The following is a 21357-nucleotide window of genomic DNA, read 5'->3' on the forward strand; positions in this document are numbered from 1 at the left end:
TCAGTTTTAAGCCAACTTGTGGTTGTCTTCACCATTGCTGACCTCCAAAATTTACGATCAAGGAAATTCTCCAATTGTCCTAAAGGAGGGTGCAAAATTGGAGCCCAACCTTCCATGAACAATTGAATTTCGCATCTACTGCTGAGCATTCGAATGAATGAATGAATGAATGAATGAATGAATGAATGAAAAAGAGAGAGAGATAAAGAAAGAAAGGGAAGGAAGGAAGGAAGGAAGGAGAGAAAGAAAAAGAGAGAAAGAAAGAAAAGAGAGAGAGAAAGAAAAAAGGAGGAGGAAGGGAAGGAAGGAAGGAAAGAAAAAGAAGGAAGAAAAAGAAGGCAGGCAGGAAAGAAGGAAGGAAGGAAGGGAGAGAGAGAGAAAGAAAGAAAGAGAAAGAAAGAAAGAAAGAAAGAAAGAAAGAAAGAAAGAAAGAAAGAAAGAAAGAAAGAAAGAAAGAGGGAAGGAAGGAAGGAAGGAGAGAGAGAGAAAGAAAAAGAGAGAAAGAAAGAAAAGAGAGAGAAAGAAACAAGGAGGAAGAAGGGAAGGAAGGAAGGAAAGAAAAAGAAGGAATAAAAAGAAGGCAAGCAGGAAAGAAGGAAGAAAGAAAGAAAGGAAGGAAGGAAGAGAGAGAGAGAAAGAAAGAAGAAAGAAAGAGAAAGAAAGAAAGAAAGAGGGAAGGAAGGAGAGAGAAAGAAAAAAGAGAGAAAGAAAAAAGGAGGAGGAAGGGAAGGAAGGAAAGAAAAAGAAGGCAGAAAAAGAAGGCAGGAAGAAAGAAAGAAAGAAAGAAAGAAAGAAAGAAAGAAAGAAAGAAAGAAAGAAAGAAAGAAAGAAAGAAAGAAAGAAAGAAAGAAAGAAAGAGATGCAAACCTATAGAGAAGGGAAATGGAGCAAGGCAAGATTTTCACCAATGGGAAAATAGGCCAATAACCTCTCTGCAGAACTTCAATACTTCTACTAGAAAAAAATAAAATAAAATTTTGGTCCATTTCTTAATGAACCATAGCTGGGTCAAATATGTCACTTTAGCTACCACAGATGCGGGCCTGGAGTTGTTGCACAAAACACAGTATGTGAGATGCCCTTACATTCTCCTTGCCACACTACAACTGATTGTGTCCTTGAGTAAAATATAATGTCAATGGCCTCCCTTCATGAAAAGAACAGATCTCACTGGCTGTTCTTTCCAGTGTACAAAGTGTTCCGTTCCTTTATCCTCTTGTTTTCTGACCAGAGAGTAGATCGCAAGTTGCCTCTTGGTTGAAATCCAGTTATTTTTCCAAATTAATTTTAGAATGCTCGGGTTAGCTCTAAAGTGTATTATTTCAAAAAATTTATTTTGATAGCAGTCTTCCAATATCTAAGGACGTGATGGTGAACCTATGGCACGTGTGCCGAAAGTGGCACACAGTGCCATCTCGCCGGGCACGCAAGCTAACGGCCTTTGCTCTCCCGGGTTCTGGTGTGTCGGCCGGCTGGTCATCACGCATGTGGGAACATCGGAAACCGGAAGAGAAGCTGTCCACTGGGCATCCGCATGCCAGGAAGATGATCTTCCAGTTTCCAGCACATGCATGCGCCCCAGGTGGCTGCTCTTCCAGTCCCCGGCATACACACGTGTGGGCACGGGCACACGCACTCCCATTTCGGCACTCGGTGACGAAAAGGTTTGCTAACACTGATCTAAGGGGTTGCCACAAAGAAGGGGTGGGGTCAATCTCTTCTCAAAAGCCCCTGAAGGCAGGACAAGAAGCAACGGATGGAAACTCATCAAGGAGAGAAGCAACCTAGGAGGAATCTCCACACACTGAGAACGATTAATCGGTGGAAGGACTTGCCTCCAGAAGTTGTGAGTGCTCCAACACTGGACGTTTTTAAGAAGAGATTGGGCAACAATTTATCTGAAAAGGTATAGGGTCTCCTGCCTGAGCAGGGGGTTGGACTGGAAGACCTCTGAGGTCCCTTCCAGCTCTGTTATTCTCTGGAATTGGTCTTGAACAAACAGGCCTTCGGCTGTATAAATACTACGAGCTCAGTGTCAAGTGTGCCTCCTTTCAATACTCAAGAAAGAAAAACCCCAATTCCATTTTCATAGAGAAAGGTACTTTTACTGATTATGAACTAAATGCAACCAAAGAAAAGCAAAGCTGAAGCAAAAGGCGTGAAAATTACATATAGAAAGCATCCCTAAAACCCTTCCCCCAACTGTCTAGCGAAAATTATCCAATCCACATTCCCCCCAGGCGTCATGTGGGGTGCAACGTCCGATGGTGCCATCCTCCTGCTATGCCACGACGGTCGACCTTGAGTTGTTATCAGCTTCAAAGAAAACGCTGAAGAAAACGTTCTCTTCTCTTCTACACCAGCTCACTTCCCCCCTCCCAGGCATTCCAATAGCTCCCCTCTCCCCCCGTTTCATGGCAGCCGAGCAAGCAAGCAATGAAAAAGCAGAGGCTGATACTCAGATTTGTCAGTCCACTGTTCTGTACTCACCCACAGATCAACAATTGCCAGTGGTCTAATCCTTTAAGTGGCTATTATTTTTACTCCAGTTCTCTTCTCTTTACTTTTTTTCCCCCTACTTATTTTAAAGACCTCCCAGAGGTCTTTTTTTTTAATCTCCTAGGACCGTGATGGTGAACCTATGGCACTTGTGCCAGAGGTAGCACGCAGCGCCTTCTCTGTGGGCACACGTGCCATCGTCAACTGCTCTTACGGTTCTGTCACGTGCTTGGTCTGGCACACATGCATGTGGCGGCCAACTGTTCTTCTGGGTTTGCACTGGTGCGCATGCGTGTGCCAGAATCCGGAAGAGAGCAGTTGGCGGGGTGCATGCACGCCGGACCAGCTGTCCAGTGCATATGCACATGATAAAACCCAGAAGAGCAGCTGGCCGCCGCGCGCATGTGCACTGACCAGTTGCTCTCTTCCAGGTTCTAGCGCTCACAGGCACTCCAATTTCGGCACTCAGTGCCGGAAAGGTTAGCCATCACTGCCCTAGGAGAATTAAACTATCTCTTCCTACCAGCAAAGCTATCGCAAACTAGCACAAGCATTGATTTGGTTGGCATATGTGGCAAACCAACAAAAAGTCATATGGACTTGTCGTGTCACATTTAGCGATTCCCTCCCCTTTTTCTTTCTTTTTTTTTTGGTGGAGGGAGGGAAGTTTTGTCCGTAGACAAAATCGAAATACATTTCCCTATCAGCCATGTCTGACTTAAAGGCATGGTGCTCATCTCCGTTTCTTGGCTGAGGGAACCAGCATTGTCCAAAGACAATTTCTGTGGTTATGTGGCCAGCATGTCTATACGCCAAAGGCACCTGGAATGTTCTTACCTTCCCACTGAAGTGGTATCTATTTATCTACTCTCATTCGCATGCTTTCAAATTGCTAGATGGACTTGAGTTGGAGCAAGGAACAGGAGCTCACCCCACTTACACAGAGCTCGGGTCTTGAATCTGAGCTGTCAGCTTTTTACCTGACAAGCTCAGCATCTTTAACCACTGAGCCATTGCACTTCATTTTACTAATCCTTTTATAAATATGAGAGCCACAGTGCCGTAGTGGTTAGAATGCAATACTGCAGGCTACTTCAGCTGACTGCTAGCTGCAGTTCGGCAGTTCAAATCTCACTGGCTCAAGGTTGATTCAGCCTTCCATCCTTACGAGGTGGGTAAAATGAGGACCCAGATTGTTGGGGGCAAGAGGCTGACTCTGTAAACTGCTTAGAGAGGGCTGTAAAAGCACTGTGAAGCAGTATATTAGTCTATTGCTATTGCTATAAGGAGGCCCCCTCTGAGGGAGATGCGTGGCTCAAAAATGTGAAAAATGAAAAATAAATAAGGAAAAGATGGTCAAACATCAAAAGACTTTCCTGTGCTAGAAGACAATAGTTCTACAAAGGTTTGAAAGAGCAATCCTTTTGACTCACTTTCATTTTCTAATTTAGTGTAGGAAAGATCCTGAAAAAAAAAATTGACATTTGCATGAAATGGAAAAATATTCATTTAGAAACCAGTACCTAAATATAAATAGAAAGGTCTCTGTGGACCCTTTATATGAGCTTATTTTAGCATCCAGCATTCTAACTTGATAGCAGCTTGACCTTCTGAGTTCATTCATTGATAAACATACTTCAAAAACCCAATTTTGTATAGAGCAAATGTGTTAAATTTGGCACATAATGGATTTTAATTCTGAATTCCAGCATAATTCTGAAAATTCAAGAAGATATAGTTCCCCGTTACATTTAAATCTTCTATAAAGCAAAACATGTTAGTTCCTTAAAGTCAATAAAGACAAATGTATGAATTTGTCAGAGCCAAAGACAAAACTATCTTTGTTGCAACATTCACTCGAGTTTTCAATTACATTTCTGCAAAGGTTGCAAAATGCAAAAAAATTGGATTAAAGCATGTAGAGCCGAAATTATATTCCAAAATACGATTTTGTCTCAGGTTAAATCAATTTTTTATTTGAGGATTTATTTTTAGCTTTGCTTATGCCAATCCTGTGTCTGTTCCAGCTTAATTCAATTTCCCCTGTACAGTGTGAAGCAAAGCATTTTGAAATGCACAGGACGTCAGAAAAATAAGGCAGAAATACTTTTCTCTCTTCAAAAGACTGGAGGACCAAAGAAACAAATTATATGAAATAGGGTAATACTAATAATTTATTAAACTTGTTTGACATCCAGCTCAGCCATTCGTAGTGGCTCTTGAGTACTCAACAAACCAGTTTGGATTGATATACACCAGTCAATTTTGCAAAACCCATACTTCTCTATATTATGAAGTTATCTCCTCATTTATTTGACCAACCAACGAAAATTCGTTCCCAGAAGGTTCAAGATATGAATTTTGTATGTCAGCTTTCTCAGCTTAGTGAGTTCTAGGTACTGAATGCTACACTTCAAAAAAGATATAATTCCCCACCAGGTATTCCCAACCAAAGTAGTTTACCATAAAGATCTACAACCTTTTTTTCTCTTAAATGCAGTTAATCCTCAATTTATGACCACAATTGAGGCCAAAATTCCCATTGCTAACCAAGACAGTTGTTAGGTGAGTCTTGCACCATTTTATGACCTTTCTTTCCAGAGTTGTTAAGTGAATCACTGCAGTTGTTAAGAGGGCCGCAACAACCCTAAACTCATCCTTCTGAATACCTAAAAAGAAGAATCCATAATCCATAAAAATGGTGGAGGAGTTTGGGAATATTGAATAGAGTAGAATTCTTTATTGGCCAAGTGTGATTGGACACATAAGGAATTTGTCTTGGTGGATACGCTCTCATATCCACCAAGAAAAGATACATTCATCAAGAATCATAAGGTACAACACTTAATGATAGTCATAGGGAAACAGTCAATATAAATCTTAAGCATACCAGCAACAACTTTACAGTCATACAGCCATAAGTGGAAGGAGATGGGTGATAGGAATGATGAGAAGATTAATATTAATGCTAAGGTGACCAATCGTCCTCCTTTAGGGAAGACAGTCCTTCTTTTGTAAGTTCTGTCCTCTCTTGAAACGTGTCCTCCTACATGTCCTCCTTTTTGATATTTGAAGACTAATCTGTAAATCTCTGTATTTGATCGATGCCGATCCGATCCGTTGCGTGTGATGTGATGTATTTGTATTTGACATGACGATTCGTGAAGGTTCGGTACAGTACGGCGAGATGCGATTATGAGACGCATGCACTCCGCACAGGAGAATTGTTTTGAGAGAGTGCGCTGCACGCAAGTGGCTTTGTTTACTTCTTACCGAAACACAACACGGCACACACGCATGCATTAGACTCACTTCTTTCTCAGTGAATATTGAATCTTACACAGGTGAGCACAATAATTCAAATTTTATTAATTCATTCTTCATTTAATAATTTCCAAATATGTATAATTTTATTTACAAGTTTATTCGCTTATGTTTACAAGTTTACGATAGGGTTAGGGTTATTTGTGTCCTCCTTCTCATTGTAAAAAAGTTGCTCACCTTAGTAATGCAGATTTAGTAACTAGTTTGACATATTGAGGGAATTATTTGTTTAGCAGAGTGATGGCGTTTGGGAAAAATACTGTTCTTGTGTCTAGTTGTTCTGGTGTGCAGTGCTCTATAGTGTCGTTTTGAGGGTAGGAGAATATAGCAGAATATTAGAATTGGAAGGAACCTTGGAGATCTTCTAGTCCAACCTCCTGCTCAAGCATGAGATCCTACACCATTTCAGACAAATGGTTGTTTGGTTTCTTCTTAAAATCATCCAGCGTTGGAGCACTCACAGGTTCTAGAGGCAAGCAGTTTCCACTGCTTAATTGTCCTCTCTGTCAGGAAGTTTTTCCTTAGTTCTAGATTGTTTCTCTCCTTGATTAGTTTCCATCCATTGCTCCTTGTCTTGTCTTGAACATCCTTGCATATGCTCCTAAAATTGGATTTCCAAGTGTGGTGCTGGGCAGGAAAGGGGTAAGCATTACAGAGGTGGGTTTCAGCAGGTTCTGACCAGTTCTGGAGAACCGGTAGCGGAAATTTTGAATAGTTCGGAGAACCGGTATTAAAAATTCTGACTGGCCCCACCCCCATCTATTCTCTGCCTCCCAAGTCCCAGCTGATCAGGAGGAAATGGGGATTTTGCAGTATCTTTCCCCTGGAGTGGGGTGGGAATGGAGATTTTACAATATCTCTCCCCTGCCATGCCCACCAAGCCATGCTACACTCACCCAGCCACACCCACAGAACCTGTGGTAAAAAATGTTGAAACCCACCACTGAAGCATTATCCTTGACAATCTGTCTCTAGTTGCAATACACTTTACTTGGCGTTTTGAAGTGCATCTTTGAATTATGCACTTGATTAACTTCCTCATCCTGGGAATGTTCTTGATTTATTTTCCTTTTGCTTAATTTGTTCCCAAAACAGTTATTTCTTACCTGTCTGCAGGAAAAAAAAATAAGTAAAATCTAATTTCACTCTCCCCCAGCCTGCCCCAAGCACTCCTCAATTCTGTTCTTCTAAAAACAATTTAAAAATCAGGATTCATTAAGCGTGAAATTTGAAAGAGCAAGTGATTGACAGTTAGAAGCCAGGCGGGATTTAGCAAATGTTTGTACCATTGGACAACTCAACACTCATGACCTCACGGCAGCCTCAAAACCTCCCCTGCATTTTGGCTTTCAGCACAGATATAAAATACTATGATTTTACTATCCACTGCAGACATAAATAATTATGTAACTCATCTTGAAAAACCAGAAAGTCTTGAATATATTTGTGGCACCTTAAGAGAGTACCAAAAGTATACAGGTAGTCCTCGACTTAGAACCAAAATGGAGCCCAAAATTTCTGTTGCTAAGCGAAACAGTTATTAAGTGAATCTCTCTATTTGTTAAGTTAGCCACATGGTTGTTAAGTGAATCTGGCTTCCCCATTGACTTTGCTTGTCAGAAAGTCACAAAAAGGGGATCGCGGGACACCGCAACCTGTCACAAGTATGAGACAATTGCCAAGCGCCTGAATTTTAGTCACATGACCGTGAAGATGCTGTGATGGTTGTAAGTGTGAAAAATGGTCATAAGTCGAGAACTACCTGTATTCCAAATGCTCTTCTAGATGATGATCCCTCCATCAGATATACAGAGTGAAGAGAGAGGTTTATGATGTAGAAATTATCCCGCCTGGATTACTGCAATGCTCTCTACATGGGGCTCCCCTTGAGGAGCACCCGGAGGCTCCAACTGGTGCAGAATGCGGCCGCACGGGGGATTATGGGAGCGAGGGGGTGCTCCCATGTGACATCTCTCCTGCGTGAGCTACATTGGCTTCCAGTGGTCTTCCGGGTGCGCTTCAAGGTGTTGGTCACCATCTTTAAAGTGCTCCATGGCATGGGACCTGGGTATTTGCAGGACCGCCTTCTGCCACCAATAGCCTCCCACCGACCACTACGCTCCCACAGAGAGGGATTCCTCAGAGTGCCGTCAGCCTGGCAATGTCGGCTGGCGACCCCCAGGGGGAGGGCCTTCTCTGTGGCAGCTCCTGCCCTCTGGAACGATTTGCCCCCGGAGATACGAAGGATATCGGATCTCCGGGTTTTTCACCGTGCCCTAAAAACTTTTCTTTTCCATCAAGCAGGGCTGGCGTGAAACCCCCCCCCTTTTTTTTTAGTCTTTTTTAGCTTTTTAAATTGTCAAATGGGTTTTAGTTTTCAATGTTTTAAATTTTTGAGCCACAGTTATTTAATTCTTTTAATAATTTTAAATTTTGTATTGATATGTGTTTTAGTTCTGGCTGTGCACCGCCCTGAGTCCACTAGGAGAAGGGCGGGATATAAATTGAATGAATGAATGAATGAATAAATGAATGAATGAATGAATGAATGAATGAATGAATGAATGAATGAATGAATAAATAAATAAATAAATAAATAAATAAATAAATAAATAAATAAATAAATAAATAAATTATAATTGTGGGGAGATTAAAGGAACAAAGGAATGAAATTGATGGAAAGGAAAAGTGTTATTTAGAAGGCTCAAGGTAGACCAATAAAAAGTTCAGCAGGTCAATTTTGAAGGACCTGATATGAAAGAATCTTATTTCCAGAGGTACGTTTTGATCGATGTTTAGAATCAACTTTACAGAGAGGATTAATTCCATTAATTAATTCCATTAACTCCACATTCTTATTGTTGAGTCTGTCATCTGCACCTCCATCACTGTCTGGTTTGGCTCTGCAACCCAACAAGACAGACACAGGCTTCAGAGGATAGTTAGAACTGCAGAAAAAACAATGGCTACCAACCTGCCTGTGGCTAAATAGGACATCTTTATGCCAGGGCGTGTGGGCGAGCCCACCTGAGATCTCCGGCTGAATACCACCACTGGGATAAACCCAAAACGTCAATAAGAAACACTTTTAAGAATTGAAGAAAGCAGAACGAGATCGACATTATTTTTAACTTCCCCTCTGTAGCATCAGTTTTTATGATATTTTAACAACGCTCAAGGTGGCTATTTAGTGAAGGAAAAAAAATCGGTGTAAAGACAAATTTCACGGAAAGCCAAAAGTTGACTATTCCATGTTCTAGACCAGGGGTGTCAAATACGGGACCCACAGGCCAGATACGGCCAGCGCAGGCCACTCCCACCCCAGCTCTGCAAGGGCAAAAATACGTCACGATACAGCCCGCAGTGCGATCGGGTTTGACACTCTTGTTCTAGACCAGTGATGGCTAGCCTTTTTTTCCTCGGGTGCCAAAAGTGTGCACGTGTGTGTGACAGTGAGTGCGTGCCCACACCCACACATGATCCCCACACACACCCACTCCCCTGCCCCCTCCACACATGCCCATGCCCCCCCCCACACACATCCCGGCCCATTTTTGGTCCCAGGAGGCTTCAGGGAGGCCTGCTAGGCCCAAAATTGGGCGTGGGGGAATACCGCATCCCCCCAGTCCCCTGTGCATGTGTTCACGACCCCTCTGGTCCCCTGCACATGTGTGCATGACCCCCGCACCAAGTCCCCCCCCCCCGCACATGTGTGCGCTTCTCTACAGACCAGTCAGCTGGCTGGCAGGAGGCATGTGCACATGCGCGGTGGAGCTGACCTCGGACGACAACTCGTGTGCCCACAGAGATGGCTCTGTGTGCCACCTGTGGCACCCGTGCCATAGGTTTGCCATCACGGTTCTAGACTGATGACAAGGGGTATTCATATAGGGTCTTTTTTGAAAAACTACAATAGTGTGTATGTCTTTGGGTCTCTCTGTGTGTAAGCCAGTGTTTTTTAACCTTGACAACTTGAAGATGGATGGACTTCAATTCCCAGAATTCCCCAGCCAGGTTGCCAAGGTTGCAAAGGCTGGGGAATTCTGGGAATCGAAGTCCACCCATCTTCAGGTTGCCAAGGTTGAGCTACTGGTTGTAAATAAATATTCTGCTTATGTCAGGGCATTTCTCTGAGCATCAAAGAACCTGAAAAACCATGTCAGATCTTATTGAGAGCCCCATTGAGCATTTATAAATCTCTTTCTATCATGACCAAAAGCTTTCAGATCTTCACCTCCTGTACTTCTTTCATGGAAAATAGCTCTTGCGGAATTTACAGATGCTATCTTCAAGCGTGTATTTCCCTCCAATCTTGCTTTTCTTTAGCGTATTGCATTTTAGATACCCTGCAGCCTCTACACGCCTTATAAGTTCTCTCCATCATACATAAAACTGAGGGGGGGGGGGTTGGGTTATTAAAAGTCCCAGGCACAATGCTTATTTCAAAGAGCTATTCAGTGTAGACGTGTGCAGATTGCAGAAACAGCGAGTTACGTCAACTCCAAGGATATTGAGCAGGTCAGAATAAAATAGTAATTACCCTTCAATTCTCCCAGCTTTCTGGCAGATGGCAGACCAAGCAGAGGGGTTGCTCGGTTGCTAAGCCACTCTCTGAAGTTTACGTTGGATTTCCTCCTAAATTTTCTGGAAAAATTAGGGATTGAAGGATGCCCAATCTCTCCTGGGGCTTTCCAAATATGTTGATTCTGTTGGTTTAATACCGATTAAAAGTGAGAATGTCAGACCATCTCAATTTCCACTCATCTTTCAACGTTAAAATAGAAGATAAAAGTTCTTACATTTTGCATGTGGAGTGGCAGAATCTGGGGACGGAGTGAAAAGGGAGATCAGTCTCGTTACAGCATCTACCATTCTGTCTGCGCCATTGTTCATGTTTTACATAACTTGAATCACGCTGGATGCTGCAATGGTTGGAAATGCGAAAAATGCAGTGGTGGGTTGTCCCTGGTTCGGACCGGTTTGCAAGAACCGGTAATAAAACCGGTGGGAGGCCCCGCCCACCACTCTGGTTGTCGTCATTAGCGATCTGTGATCCCATTGCGAACCGGTAGTAAAGGTAAGTAGAACTCACCCCTGGAAAAATGGTCATAAGCAGAGGTAGGTTTCACATATTTTTACCACCAGTTCGCCGCGCACCGAAAATGTGAGTGTGCATGCACACTTGCTTCATGTGCACATGCCTACCATGCATGCGTTTTGCTTATTTGCGCAGCTTGCACACATGTGCACGTCTTAGAAAACATGGCTAAATAAGACAGCATAGCGCTGGAGCGGGGCAGCCCACCCCCACCCGCTGTCGCTTCTACCAGTTTGCCCGAACCGGCTGAATAACACCACTGGTCATAAATCGCTTTTTCTGTGGCTATTGTAACTTCGAAGGGCCACTAAACAAGCTGTTGTATGCCCGATCTGGAAGTCACGTAGAGCCAGGATGGCAATGATGTTTCTATGAGTCCTGTCAAATTATTTACCTGTTCTGCATGGTGGAGCACAAACCCCCATTTAGAACTGGTAAGACCACAGGTGGGTTTCACATAATTTTTCCACTGGTTTGCCGCGCATCGAAAATGTGCGTGAGCGCCTTCCGCGCATGTGTGTGGCCTTCTGCACAGGCGCTTTGCTTGCGTGTGCAGCTTGCACACTGTGTGCAGCTTAGAAAATCTGACTAAATAGATGGCATAGTGCCTGGGTGGGCAGGCGGAACACTACCGGTTCGCCCAAATCGATCTGAACCAGCTGAATATCACACTGTGTAAGACATTCTCCTTTTCCCCCAATTTGAGAAACCCAAGATCTTTGTGTTATCTGGATTCTCTTTCAATTATGTTTATTGGCTCTCTTTCACCTCGTTTCTTTCACTCATGCAGCACAGTCTCCCTGGACTTAGCTCTTAAGGAAAAGTAAAGGAGATTGTTAGCGGTACCAAATTTTCGGATAATTGCTGGCAGCAGTAACCTCTCTAGAAGTTAAGCAGCATTGGCAACAGAATAGCCAATGAGTGAGGATTTCGAGAGGGAAATACTCCAAGACAGAAGATTAATGGATCTTTCAGAAATAGGGAGAACAGCTAACAAGGTATTTATAGGTCTTTTAAGTGTGGGGTGAGTTCAGCCAAGGAGGCTTTATTTAGCTGATGTTATGGAGTTTTCCCCAGTGAATTCTCCATTTCAAGGAGAATATGTTGAGTCAGATCAGTAGGGATGTTCTTGTTGACTGATCCAACAGTATATTCCATATTTCATTATGATTCAGATTTTTTTTTCATTTCTTCTCTTTGCTTTTTTCCCTTTCTTTCTTTCTTTCTTTCTTTCTTTCCTTCCTTCCTTCCTTCCTTTCCTTTCCTTTCCTTTCCTTTCTTTCTTTCCTTCTTTCATTTGTCAAACATGTACGAGATAATAGGTATAAGTATAAACATGGACATGAGCAGAGGAAATGAGTATAAATAAAGAGAACAGTAGGACAGGGGTGGTAGGCATGTTGGTGCACTTATGCATGCCCCCTTACGGACCTCTTAGGAATGAGGTGAGGTCCACAGTAGACAGTTTAAGATTAAAGTTATGGGGGGTTAAGGCTGTAACAACGGAGTCAGGTAGAGCATTCCAGGCATTGACCACTCTGTTGCTGAAGTCGTATTTTCTACAATCGAGTTTGGAGCGGTTTACCTTGAGTTTGTATCTATTATTTGCCCATGTAGTATTGCAGTTGAAGTTGAAGTAGTCGTTGTCAGGTAGGACATTGTAGCAGACAATTTTGTGTACTATGCTTAGATCAGACCGCAAGCGGCATAGTTCCAGGTTGTCCAAGGCCAAAATTTCAAGCCTGGTGGCATAAGAGATTCTATTGTGAGCAAAGGAGTGGAGGACTCTTCTCGTGAAATACCTCTGGACCCGCTCAATTGTATTAATGTCCGATATACAGTGTGGATTCCAGGCAGATGAGCTGTATGCAAGAATTGGTCTGGCAAAGGTTTTGTATGCCCTAGTTTAACAACTCTTAATGCCTTTTTAGAGATGCTGTTACAGTGAGCTCTGGGGCTTAGATCATTTGAGATGAGTACGCCTAGGTCCTTGACAGAGTGAGGGTCGTCTACGAGGTCATATCCGCCCAGCTTGTATTTGGTGTTCTGATTTTTGTTGCCAGTGTGTAAGACAGAGCATTTGTTGGTTGAGCTTTGGAGTTGCCAATTGTGCAATTCCCTCTTCTGACAACCCGCCATCCCTTTTTGCTACCTACAGTCAGTAGGTACCTTAACCGCCTAATTTGTTTTTCTCTTCACAATGAACTTTTGAATTATAGGAATGGTGAGGTTGCCTGTTGGGAAGCTTCTTCTGAAGACACTCAAGCAGAAAGCTCACAATGTTTTGGGGGGTTTTATCCCTGGTGGAGATTCTCTGGGCCTCTTTTTGCAGATGTCACTGCTTCTATCACCCAGAAGTAATCCAGGCAGAATAGGATGGAGGAGTAATCCAGGCAAGACAGGGTGGTCTATCTGAGAATAACCTTCTTAGCATGCCAAGCCCTTGCTGGTTCTTTGTCTGTGAAACTCACGCTGTTGGATAAGGTCCAGAGGTTATCTGTAAAAGGAAACAACAGCTCAGCTTCTTTCTTCTGAAATAAGAGGTGGGAGCGAGACGTTATACAACCTATAAATAAAAAAAGGGGGGTGCTTTTAAATGTCAGAAATTAAATCCAGAGCCAAATAGTTAAATAATAGCGAGATGTGCAGGGATGTGTTGCTAGCGACATTTTTTTTTAAAAAAAGATAGCTGGAACTCTGCAAAGATAGGATTGAAAACATGAATCCCCGTTCAACTACAGCTTATTTTGCCTTAGCCAACATAAGGATTCTTTCTAGGAAGTTTAAATTTAGCAACCAATCTCACTATCTCAGTGGTGGGATTCAAATAATTTCACAACTGGTTCTCTGCCCTAATGACCAGCTGGGTAGGCGTGGCTCAGTGGTCATGTGACAGTGTGGGCGTAGCCAACTCAACATCACTCATGTCAATGGGCGCTTCGCCTTAGCTGTTACAATGTTATAAGGGTTAACCAGAGAGGCAGTTTCTGTAAGCAGGGCAATAAAGATTAGGCTAGAAACACCACCAGAATGTTCCCTTCCTGCCTTCCTTACAGGATTAGTCCTGTAAAGTGGAAAAAGACAAAATAAGATTTTAAGCCTAAAACGCTGAGTTTGTCGATCGAAAGGTCGGCAATTCAGCAGTTCGAATCCCTAGTGCCGCATAATGGGGTGAGCTCCCATTACTTGTCCCAGCTTCTGCCAACCTAGCAGTTTGAAAGCAGGTAAAAAATGCAAGTAGAAAAATAGGGACCACCTTTGGTGGGAAGGGAACAGCGTTCCGTGCGCCTTTGGCGTTGAGTCATGCCGGCCACATGACCACGGAGAAGTCTTCGGACAGCGCTGGCTCTTCGGCTTTGAAACGGAGATGAGCACCGCCCCCTAGAGTCGGGAACAACTAGCACGTATGTGCAAGGGGAACCTTTACTTTTACCTATAGTAACTATGTCCTAATAAGGTATACGTAATACGCCAAACCTAACAGTTTCTAGTTGTTACTCTGCCTACCCATTTTCAAAGCACTGATTTCAAAGCAAGATATATCATTGCCCTTATCTTCCAGTGTGCTTCCTCTGCTAATCATCCACCCATTAATTCTTCAAAGTGAGTTAGTATAATACGTAGAAACAATGCTTTGTACCTAGTATATCATCAATCATATATAAAATAATAATGATCCTCATAGCCTATATTTTCCTTGGTTGTCTCTGGGGGATTAAAAAAGAAAAACTTTGCATATAAATATTCATGCTTTCCAAGGAACAAGGCTATTTAAATTAAAGGTTACCGGGTGCTGAAAAAGACAGATCTATTCATCTCTAAGTCCTTGAGGTACTGTGGACAATATTGGGCCAATAGGACTTAATACAAGTAACCTGCAGGAAATCCAATATTTTTGGGGGTGTTGTCTTCAAAACAACACGCCTTTAGCTGCACTTTGGATTCTGAACGATTCCAGTGATCAGATGTCCTTATATTAACGATTATATCTAAAAGCATTCTTTTTTTTAAAAAAAAAATAATTTTTATTTCTCATAAACACATTTACATGTACAGTTATTTATCCATCATTTTTCATTCATCTTATCTTTTCACTTTCATTTTTCATTTTTACTTTTTCAGGGCTGCTCTTTTACCCTTTACCTTTACTCCAACCTTTCTTCTTCTCCTCCCCTTCTTCTCCTCCCTCTTTCTCCTCCTACTTTCTTTGTTCTTCCTCTCCTTCTCTTCCCTGCTTCCCCTTCCTTTCCCCCACTCCTCCCTTCTTCCCCCCTTCTAACCTTCTCTTTATCTAAAAGCATTCTTACTGGCATTCATAAATTCGTATGAGCACTGAGTCAACCTATTCTCCAAATAGGTTGAAGGCCTGACAAGAAGCAATGGATGGCAACTAATCAACGATAGAAGAAAGTTTCTTAGAAACTAAGGAAAAATTTCTTAACAGAGAAAACAATTAACCAGTGGAACAGCATGCCACCAGAAGTTGTGGGTGGTCCATTACTGGAGGTTTTTAAGAAGAGATTGGACAACCATTTGTCTTGAATGGTCTAGGGTCTCCTGCTTGAACAAGGGGTTGGACTAGAAGACCTCCAAGGTCCCTTCCAACTCCCTTATTCTGTTAAATCTTCAAAACTGGTAAGTACATCTCAGCGAGAATGATCTCACCAGTCTTTGGAATGTTGAGCAGAGACTGAACATTGATACAGGACAAATAGAGCCTGGATAGCTCTGCAGACTAAAGCACTGTAATTTAACACCAGCTGTCTGCAATTAAAGTAAATTCGAATCTCGCCAGGCTCAAGGTTGACTCAGCCTTCCATCCTTTCTAAGGTAGGTTAAATGAGGACCCAGTTTGTGGGGGCAATAAGCTGACTTTGTATAAAATATACAAAAGTATGAAGGCTATTGCTTAATGCACTGTAAGCCGCCCTGAGTCTCCGGAGAAGGGCGGCATATAAATTAATTTTTTTTAAAAAAACAGTAATTTGTATTATTGGTTGAGATAATTGCATGATTTGGGAAGAATGATTCCGAATGAATAAAAGGAATCATCTGCTTAGTTTTATAAGTGAATCAGTTGGAATTGGAAAAGAAAACATGATCATTTCATTTGAGGTTTTGGAGGAAACGCCAAGATCTCATCGCAAGGACTACGTTACGAGGAAGATTCATACTAGGCATCCCAAGTCATTGAGGAAATGTTTTAATACAGTCTCTTGGTCCCAAGGATACCTACAGCCATCTAGCTATGGGCGGATGGGGCTCTTAAAAGCAGCCAGGTTGCATTGGAATTTGAAACTCAATCATGGCCAACAAAACTCCATATATCAACAAAGCCGAGATTCATAATTAAAGGGATCCATCTCTTCTCTTGAAGCCAGAAACTGCACATGATTTTATGGCTCTTTTAGGGGGATTATTTATTCTCACCCATACCATAATTCTTTCGGGTTGGATTTGATAAAAAAAAAAAGAAAAAAGAAGTAGAAGAAGAATTGCCCTATGCACCAGTTAGATGTTGGCAGGAGTCCATTCAGTGTTTCTTCTATAGCTTTATTTATTGCCTGTGCTTTTTTATTTGTTACTGTGCTCCTTTCCCCTAAAGCGATTTATGCCTTACAGGAGTAAAAACATCAATTGCTCAGCACTGGAAATCAGTAGAATGGGTAAAAACCGAAACGGGATATAGTTTTAGTTACCGCTTTTATATCACTCAGTAATATGCATTTGGTCAATGATCAGCAAAAAAATTAACAAAACAAAACAAAAAAAGAGTGCAGCAAATAAATGCATCAGTATACTAGATTGGAACACAGAATATAACATTCACCCCTCTATTATTATGTGAATATACTTGTTATTTGGATCCCATAACAAATTTTAGTTAAGCTATATCAAGCCAAAAGTAATATTTAAACAAAAGAAATTATATCTTTAGTCAGTCTATCTAGCTAGCTAGCTACCTAATTAGATAACTAACTAGCTATCATCTAGTTATCTAGCTATCCAGTTATCTAGCTATCTAGCTACCTATCTACCTAGCTATCCATCTATCATTTAACTAGATAGTTATCATCTATCCATCCATCATCTATCTATCTCTCTACCTATCATCTATCTACCTATCTACCTAACTAGCTAGCTAACTAGATAACTATCTATCATCTAGCTATCTAGTTATCTAGCTACCTAGCTACCTATCTACCTAGCTATCCATCTATCATTTAATTAGCTAGTTATCACCTATCTATCTATCTCTATCTATCTACCTATCTATCTACCTAGCTACCTAACTAGCTACCTAACTAGCTAACTAGCTATTATCTAGTTATCTAGTTATCTTGCTATCTAGCTACCTATCTACCTAGCTATCCATCAATCATTTAACTAGATAGTTATCATCTATCCATCCATCATCTATCTATCTATCTATCTATCTATCTATCTATCTATCTATCTATCTATCTATCCCTATCTAGCTAACTAGCTAGCTAACTAGCTATCATCTAGTTATCTAGCTATCTAGCTACCTATCTACCTATCTACAGTACCTAGCTATCCATCCATCATTTAACTAGCTAGTTATCATCTATCCATCCATCATCATCTATCTATCTGTCTGTCTGTCTGTCTGTCTATCTATCTATCTATCTATCTATCTATCTATCTATCTATCTAATCTATCTATCATCTATCTACCTATCTACCTATCTAGCTAGTTATCTACCTATCTAGCTAACTAGCTATCATCTAGTTATCTAGCTATCTAGTTATGTAGCTATCTAGCTACCTAGCCACCTAGCTATCCATCCATCATCTAACTAGCTAGTCATCATCTATCCATCCATCATCTATCTTTCTATCTATCTATCTATCTATCTATCTATCTATCTATCTATCTAACCCTGAAATGGTCTAGGGTCTCCTGTGTGAGCAGGAGATTGGACTAGAAGACTTCCAAGTTCCTTCCAGCTCTATTCTGATTGATTGACTGACTGATCGATTGGTATCAATTAAATGGAACCCACGTTTCGGCAGAGCCCAGCTTTTATAGATGGAGAGTGCCTCCATCTTAGCACATAGAACATAGAATAAGAGTTGGAAGGGACCTTGGGGGTCTTCTAGTCCAACCCCCTTGAATCATTTCATCTTGCTTGGGTCATCCTGTCCAGTCCCTCACACTTTGCAGACCTGGTCGGTAATTCTATCTTAGCCTTTCATGATTTCCTTTTTATAGTCTGTACTCTGTTAACTGTGTTTGTCACCCAGATTCTTTTTGGAATTCGGTGGTCTTGAAATCTAAGGAATTAAAAAAAAATCACTTTTATGAAATCTGATGGTTTACTGCTTTATTGGGCATTCACTCGTGTCTACTTTAAATTTCCTCTTTTTTTTTTTTTTCAAAATACTGCAAATTGTTTTTGACAATACAGTGTCTTTATAAATTGCATGACCTTTGGAGACAATTACTGCTTTCTGAAAAACTAGCTCAAGTAACTAGAAACTAGGGGGAAATAACCTCTGGGACTTGGCCCAATACAACAAAATAATTGTTTCGTTGGGATTAATCGTTCCCTTTCAAACAAACAAGCACTATAAAGTGACTTAGGGAATATTTCAGATACTTCTAAAGGCTATACTTGCCTTTATATTTCAATAAAACAGCAGTAAACATTACTGCCTTCTGAAGGTTGTTGAACTCTTATTCCTAACCAGAATTCCGCTCAAAACATACCAATTGGAAGTAGGCAACTATTGCAATATCTTGAATTTGGAACTTGTATAATTGTCCATATTTCGAGGAAAAGAAAATGCAGTCGTGAGTTGAACATCTGTATATCTTTTTGGTAGGAAAAAATGCTCTTTTTACAATGTCTACGGAGATTCCCACCACCTATCTCCTCCCACTTATGACTGTATGACTGTAATTTTGTTGCTTGTATCCTTACGATTTATATTGATATTGTTTCCTGATTGTTTATTTATACCTTATGACTATCATTAAGTGTTGTACCTTATGATTCTTGATGAACGTATCTTTTCTTTTATGTACACTGAGAGCGTATGCACCAAGACAAATTCCTTGTGTGTCCAATCACACTTGGCCAATACAAAATTCTAATTCTAATTCTAATTCTAATTCTAATTCTATTCTATTCTATTCTATTCTATTCTATTCTATTCTATTCTATTCTATTCTATTCTATTCTATTCTATTCTATTCCATTCCATTCCATTCCATTCCATTCCATTCTATTCTATTCTTTTTTTTAAATAGTCTTTATTTACATTTTTCATTAAAAAAACCCAGAAAATAACAACACACCATATAAATAACATACAAGACAACATAACAAATAACGAACATATCTGCAAGTACATTATGTTCCGAGGGAGACAGAACAACTTATATCTCTTTATACATCAATTAGGTCTATCCGACCTCACTTTATTAATATAATATAAATTTCTCAATAAATACCTTTCCTCTTTTCAATTAGGTTATGATTTTCTCTTCGCTAGCCAAGTATATAATTTTTCCCAAGATAAACATGTTTGTGTTTGATCTTTATCTTTTAATTTTTTAGTCAATTTATCTGCTTCCACACTGTCCAAAATCTTTTTTATAATTGCTTCCTCCGATGGGATATTTTTGTTTTTCCAAAATTGCGCAACTGGAGGCAACTGGACTTTCTTGATTTTCTTTGAAAACATTTTTCTTCTCACCCAAGAAGCTTCTTCGGCTCTGACTGGATGGTGGGGAAGGGAAGGATTTATACTCCTTGCAGATAGCTGGTCATTTGCATCCTTTTAGAGGGTCATTGAGGCCACTTGTCTGTGTCCTCAGGGTCTCCTGAATGGTGCAAATGGGTGTGGAGCCTTCTTGGAACTGCTGAGAAGCTACTGTATTCAACATTGAAAGGACACAGGGCGGACACATCCTGCAGAAAGCACAACTCCACAACACAATCCTTTCATCAGTCCCAAGAAGGCTCCACGCCCATTTGCATTATTCAGGAGTGGTTTTTTTTTTTCTTTCCGAATTCTTAAAAGCAAAACAAAACAAAAAAAAAAAACAGTTCAGCAATGTATTTTAAAGGTCTTAATCAATGTATCCGCTCTCTTAATTACTCGGTGTCATCGTTTAATGACATAAATAACTCTCTCCATAATTGCAACACTTCAAATATTTTTCCCCCTCCGGCGGATTTGCTGAAAATAGTATGCTTTTACAAACGTTAATTGACGTAAGATTCTCAGAAGGCCCCTTTTTTTTTTTTAAAGATTGAAATCCTTTTCTCTTTTGGCACATTTTTACACTCACATGCACACTGGTAAATTCAGTCTTAGAAACGCAATTGCTACATTCAGTTTCTTTCAGCTTTTTCGTTTCTGCGACTTGGGAAAGATTTTATGCTAATAAATAGGACGGGGAAAGTGTTCTGTTTACTTACAATGTTCAACATGGACATTAATATTCCTGAGTAGCTGAAGGAGATTTGATTGAATATGAATGTAGCATCAGGAGCAATCATTTTATTTTCCACCAAGTGCTAACAGACGTATAAAAAGACAAGTATATATATTTCTCTAAGGATAAATAATTCAAAACGCCATTCAGATTGTTGAAAAGGAAAGGTAAGGAATCTGAAAGGCCCCTTAATTCTGTCCCTGGTGTGTGGAAAAACAGTGTGATAAAAAGCAGAACCTTCACAATAATTATAATCTTGTCAGAATCAGACTGGTTAATCATTCATTCATTCATTCATTCATTCATTCATTCATTCATTCAAATTTATTTATGTGGACTTAAGCCATGCTGTATCACAACTTTAAATCCAGTTAAAAGGGATATTTCCAACCTTCAAATATTAAAAACTAGCTGGACACCTGTGCTTCGCTACGAAACTATGTGATCGGGCTTGATAAATTGACACGTAATGCCTGAACTTAATGTAGAATGTGTAACGCCTTAGCATCAGAGCGTGTTAATATAAGGCAACTGGCAGTTGGAACAGAGGAGGAGGGGGAATAGAATGTCCCAGCCCACAGGCCGGATGAGTCATGCGCTGGCCACGCCCATGCCCGGTTTAGCGAAGGGGTAGCATCAGAGCATATTAATATAAGGCAACTGGCAGTTGGAACAGAGTTCCTTTCAGGTGGGGATGGGGAGTAGAACATCTAGCATCAGAGCGTGTGAATATAATACTGTATATGAAAAACTAATGATCTGATGGTCATTTTGAAAAATCCTTTCTTAGCAAGCACCTAGAAGCCAAGAGGAACATATGTGCCAAATTTCAAGTTTGTTGGCTTTACAGTTCTGGAGATTTTGTGATGAGTGAGTGGTATTTGGCTTTGATAGATAGATAGATAGATAGATAGATAGATAGATAGATAGATAGATAGATAGATAGATAGATAGATAGATAGAT

The sequence above is a fragment of the Pituophis catenifer genome, unplaced genomic scaffold, assembly GCF_029215685.1.
Source record: "Pituophis catenifer annectens isolate HBS135680 unplaced genomic scaffold, rPitCat1.0.hap2 SCAF_7, whole genome shotgun sequence".
NCBI lineage: Eukaryota > Metazoa > Chordata > Lepidosauria > Squamata > Colubridae > Pituophis > Pituophis catenifer.